The sequence below is a fragment of the Carassius auratus genome, chromosome 38, assembly GCF_003368295.1.
Source record: "Carassius auratus strain Wakin chromosome 38, ASM336829v1, whole genome shotgun sequence".
Lineage (NCBI taxonomy): Eukaryota > Metazoa > Chordata > Actinopteri > Cypriniformes > Cyprinidae > Carassius > Carassius auratus.
In genome coordinates, this window is record NC_039280.1 from 6,697,911 (window position 1) to 6,704,117 (window position 6,207).

General features: G+C 37.5%; 1 long non-coding RNA gene across 1 annotated transcript; it reads right to left on the minus strand.

Annotated features, from left to right (window-relative positions):
* Positions 1–1,525: 1,525 nt before the first annotated feature.
* Positions 1,526–6,133, minus strand: LOC113056818 (uncharacterized). The gene is made up of 4 exons (XR_003277753.1): positions 5,717–6,133; positions 4,190–4,290; positions 3,834–3,949; positions 1,526–3,599 (listed from the first exon to the last, which is right to left on the minus strand). It is a non-coding gene; the product is annotated as an uncharacterized LOC113056818 (long non-coding RNA).
* Between the last annotated feature and the right edge of the window lie 74 nt (positions 6,134–6,207).

The window sequence follows — 6,207 nt, forward strand, 5'->3', positions numbered from 1 at the left end:
TACATATAAAATATTACCCAACCGCCCCTGAAACATCAAAGGGACATTATTTTCACGTGGTAGCTGTTGCTTTTCACAGCGCACAGGATTGATTGACCAACCCTAGAAGTTGGTGATTACAAAAGGTAGTGTGGGCCGATTTATATCCTTGCGTTAAGTAGTAATCGTTCAAGTGCGCGAGAACGCTTTTTGGCCGATTCTCAAACAGAAAGCTGCATCTCCTGGAGGATGTCTGATGTCTGGAGGTCGCATTTGTAGCCTGCGTACAGTTATATATTTTACCATTATTCTTAGTTAAGCATAAATTGTTTTAATAAGGTTATGACTTGCGAATGTAATGCTCAGTCAACTGAAATAAATCAGACTTGATGACGTATAGAGCCTTCCGTTTAAGAAACGTCTTTAGTGTAAAAACGTTTTGTGATTTTTTTTTTACTGTCTATGGATTTAAAGGTAGCTCAATGGGAAATTCGGATTCTTGCGTCGCAAGCACCACCTGAAATAAGACCACTTTTGTCAAGGAAATGTTTATCAATGGTGCAGAGACGTGCACGTACCGATTACACCATCGTTCGAGACTCGGCATATGCTGGAGGAAAAGGCCAATACTGATACATTTTTTATGTGCATTTATATTTATTTACACAGATTAAGAGAAAGGACTTAGTAAAACATTCAATATTATATTTTTATTTGACTGCAGTGGCATGAAAATAGACAATTCTCGTATGCTACTTTTAAATCTTTTGGCAAAATATCACTAAATTCTCTGAAGAATAGTGTTCTCTTTGAAACAAAAAAATAGCTCCATTTCAAAATAAACTGATATCCATGCCTATGCCTTGAAATCTCCAAAAGATAGCACTTTGAATTTAGATTTCAGTAAATTACATTCAGATATTGAAAAAATACAATACATATACAAATGTGCATAAACAAACACACAAAATATTAATAGTAAGAGTACCAGTCATTATTAACCGTACCAAAATATTTTTTGCACAACTTTGCCTGTTAGAAAACTTCATGTAACCAATGTATGAGAGACATGCACAGCGATAAGAGACAAGAACAGGATCATCTGAGGTTCTGTGTAAGAGTGAATGGCAGATTTTACACTACATTGAGCATGTATACCTTGTTTTCCCTTTTAGTCATAAACCGTGGGTCTGTGCACTGACTGTAGGCCATTGTTATGAGATATGCTGACACCCGCATAGCTAGGGGTTTCAGATTCAAAGATTATAAAGCCAGAAATGAAGAAAATCTGTGTGTGTTTGTGATTGTGTGTGTGTGCTCTTGTTTTTGTGACATATCAGGACACAACTCTGTATAATGACATGGGTATGACACAGGTATTACAAGGAGAGGGTGACTTAAGAGGACATAACCCATGTCCCCATTTTTCAAAACTTTTATAAATCATACAGATTTTTTTTTTTTTTTTTTTTGAGAAAGTAAAAATGCACAAAGTTTCCTGTGAAGGTTAGGGTTAGGTGTAGGGCCATAGAATATAAATTTTCTACAGTATAAAACCATTACTGGGATGTCCCCACTTTTCACAAAAACAAACGTGTGTGTGTGTGTGTGTGTGTGAAATGAGGCATTTGAAACTCAGTATACTGGCCAGACAAACTGGACAGACAACTAAAATTTGTTACAAGGTACAAATAAGTGTAAAACAGCATTATAAATGGCAGGTAGTACAGTTGATTGAATGAATGAACCAAAAAGGTCTATGCAGCTGAGAATTCATCGCCATAACACTAGATGGCAGAGTCACCTTAACATAACAGTTTATGCCAAAAGCCTCAAAAGGCTGTATGCAATGAAACACAAGTAGCAAAATGCAGTATTTTTTTTTCTTTTTTCTTTTTACATCGTGAAAGCTGCATGTCACTACACTCTCAGAAAAAAAGGTACAAAAACTTTCATTGGGGTGGTACTCTAATTAGACACAAAAGCTAAAACACATCTTTGTACATTATTTAGGCAAAATGTTACATATTAGTATCTTAAATGTGCATATTGATACCTTTAGAAAGGGTACGGTGTGATATGATGAGTTTTGTACGTTTTTTGCTGAGAGTGAGACCCCGTTTAAAATAAACACCAAAAGAACGCCCTGAAAGAAAGAAATTTCACTTCTTATTTGCCCCTACATTTTGCTGTTTTCTTTTCTTTTGTTATTTTTTGTTAAAGCTATGGAAACTTATATATTTTTTAATCCATTACTAGCTTGACATCAGTAGCCACTTACACAAAAATGTCCATTTCACAGCAACAAAACTTCAGTAAAAATGACTCCATCCTTAGGAGCAGCCAGGACTTTGACACTTACAGTTTACTTTTTTTTTTTCTTACAACATAATATAACAACCACAAGGTGCACGGCTTTTCATTTGCCTTTTTTTAATCCCTGAAAACAGTGCTTAAAGGGATACTCCACCCCAAAATGTAAATTTTGTCATTAATCACTTACCCCCCATGTCGTTCCAAACCTGTAAAAGCTTTATTCATCTTCGGAACACAGTTTAAGATATTTTGGATGAAAACCGGGAGGCTTATGAAAGTCAGTTACACTGTCAAGATCCAGAAAATCATGAAAGATACTTTATGAATTGATGAGAATACTTTTTGTACGCAAAGTACAAACTTTATTCAACAATTCGTCTCTTCTGTGTATCTCGCATCACCATAGAGCCATTTATAAGAATATGAGCTGAAGGCAAGCCGCGTATTTTGTTCTGTCAGCCGCGACACAAGGATACATTTTCTATGTGTATTTACACTTTGATTTGAAAACAGCGAAAGCATGCAGCGTGGCTGACACAGAAGAGTATCTTAAATTGAAAATATCTTAAATTGTGTTTCCAAAGACGAACTAAGCTTTTAAAGGTTTGGAACTTATGGGGGTAAGTGATTAATGACAAAATATTTTTTTTGGGGTGGAGTAACCCTTTAAGATTATAGCTCACTCAAGCAAATTTATGAAAACAAAATGTCTGTGGTCAAAGTTCATATCAACAAAGCAGTGATAACAAGATGATGTCTTTTTCCGGTTGGAAAATGCACCCTGATATGGATAGACACCTATCATGTCACTAACCGCAGAGCTCACGCTCACCAGCACAAGCACAAATGCACACAAACCAGAATCCTCTTCTCCCTTAATGCTGGCTCCTGGAAATCAGTCATAGATAGATGAAAAATCCCCTGCATGTGTGCATGACATCTTATCCTTTATCATCTAAGTGATAGAGCAGCACTGAAGCTCCATGATCAGGAGGCAGGGTGTGGCAGCTGCCCAGGCCGCAGATGCACGTGGCTGGAGAAGATGAGAACGGCAGCAGCTTGTACTGCTGGAACTCCTGGAGCACCACCTTCAGTCTCTTCCGCCTCCTCTCCGTCTCCTCCTCCCCTTCCTTGTCATCCCTCTGTTTCTCTCTTTCCCTCTGGGCTTCGTCCAGGTGGATCTTGCGTAGCAGGTTGTTGATGAGCACAGAGCGGCGAAGGTAAGCCTCGGGGTCATCTAGGAAACGCAGCTTCTGCAGAGACAGGCGCAGGATGCAGCTGCGCTCCTCACGCAGGATCAGGTGCTGAGGGGAGACAGTTGGAAGATGACAGGTGTGGAGACATGAGACAGACATGAACAGGTCGTTTACATGTAATCTATCATTTGTCTTTCTGTCTGTCTAACTTTCTATGTATAGTTTTAAAAAATGTTTTACCTTTTTCCGAACAGTCAAACAATTCAAACTTTGCTTTAAAAATACATTTATGTGTATTTCACTTCAATAAATTGCATTAAAGCACATTCAAATGACACTTACTTTTTGTAAATATCCATGTAGGCTTCCCTGAACATCCTCCTCTTCCGCATATTTTCGCTTAAAGTAGGCGACTTTCGACGTTGTTGACCGTTTAGGGCACTCTTAGAGGAAAGACCCTGCAGGCAAGCACACAAGGATTTTGTGAAAACCATGGCTTTGCAACTGGATGGAAATTAGACTTGTACAGATGTAACATCTCTTTTTTCAATATCTTACTTTGAAAAATGATTCAGCATAAAACAATTTCTAGTGCAAATGTGTCCTTAAAACACTGCCACTAAATGGATTAGGGTAGACTAATGTCAGTGTGTTTTGCAACAAGGTGTGTGTGTGTGTGTGTAGTGTGTATTAATTACCTGAGAACTGCTTCACGTGGACACAGTCACACACCTCTCTGACAAATCCTCTATTGACCTGAGACTCTTTCCTCTGGCTCACACACATTGCCTAATGGATCCTAGTAGGAGAAGAAAAGAGACAGAGAATCGTTTACTGGATCTTTCTATTTTGAATCCGATTTCAGGTCAGTATTATATTGGTGTGGATGTGTGACAACTATCAACTATGTACAACCGATCTTCATTAGATGGACAAAATATTGTAGTTCTGTCTCAGAAAAGCCAACACAAGTCGGATATCTGTTACAGTAATGTAATGACATTAGCAGGCAGCTGTGCTGTGGTTGCACTGAGTCTTGCTGCTGTGTAATTCAGAGCACGATCGAGCTGCATTTTGATTTATCAGATTCAAAGAAACGTGCAGTCAACACATCAGTGCAGCGCGCGCTTACCGTGGGTGGATAGATTAGTGTGGGCTGCGAGTGAGATTGTGCGCTCTAGAGAGAGCGAGAATAAATAAAACCAAAAAGGGATTTATCTTCACTCTACGATCTGTAAAAATGCAGTTCATTTTGGTCACTGTATTTTGTAGAGTTATAAATATAAACGTCATTAAATAGGCTATGAATTATTTTTATTTTTTTTGTACTGATAACACGGATGTTAGGCCTAATGCCACATGATGCCGTTAAATTCTTATGTAGAAAATTCTGGCAGTGTCCAATTATGCATAAAATATTTGTAATTCTTATGTTAGCTTTCTCATAATTATCATGAATTATTCTTATTATGTTTTGTATTTAATTTTATATTCATTTTATTTAATTGTAACACTGTTTTGAGTTGCTAGCTGCACTGTGGATCAAATAGCAGTTGTTTTTGACACTGGATGCAACAGCAAAAACAATAGTTTTCGCTTTCTAATCTAATCTAATGTAAAGTTTTTTCTTTAGCAGCATCCAAGATTTAGGGTTTAAAAAACAAGATCAAACATTCAGCTGGTCATGTGATATGTGATCCATTCTATGCAGATAAAAAAATCTTATTTAAGCTAAGTATTTGTTTGGAAAATGTAGGCTACTAATCAGTTTCAGGAAAAGCCAGTGCATTTTTACATTTCTCCGTAAAAATAAATATAAATTAAATACTCTAAACTAAAACTAAATATTAAAATATTTTTGGACTAAATAATTTATTTACAGTAGCATTTTACTTTTGTGTGTGTGTGTGCCAAATAAGTAGCCTACCGTCAATAACTAAAAAAATCAAACAGAATATGCATGCGTGTGTTATGTGGTATAATGCAGCAGCCAGTCAACTGTCACGCTAATGAATGAATCACGGAACGCGCATTTTCCAAAAATCTAAAAAATTCCAAACTAGAGAACGGGTCTGTTATGTTTAGTACTATTAAACAACTGCATCTGCTATAACCGTTGAAAAACAAACAAAAGCATGCAGTAAAAATGGAATATGATGTTTTAAGTACGCTCACATAGAAAACAAAACAAATAAGCTGTGATTAAAAGAGGTAATTGACCCTACCTTATTTCTAAAGCCCCATTAACAGTCCCCGCACGCGCGTTCATCAAACCAGAGGCTCAAAACAGCTCATAACGTGCCGAATGTAGCCGCTTTCAGCTCCGCGTGAGCTTGACGCTTCGCCCCCAGATGTCGAAGTCTTGCTTTTGATATAATCCCTGTAGTATTCGGCTCACTCTCGGCTCTTAAAATATCCCCTTTCTGTGCAGCGAGCAATAACAGACTGCACCGGCTCCTGATTGGTCGACGCTGAAACAGATGTTTCCTGTTGCTAGGAGTGTCACTAGGCAATGATGACGCTCCAGCATCAAACTCCATTCTTCTCGCATCCTCTGCTGCTGCCTTTCCTCCTCTCTCTTCTTGAGTATTTCTTAACATATGGCTTATCTCTTAGTATCAGTTTTACTTTTGAAAGATTTTATTGCTCATATACTCTTCTCTCTGGCATACATTAGTATATCATAAATGGAAACCTTTTAAACTGTTAAATTATC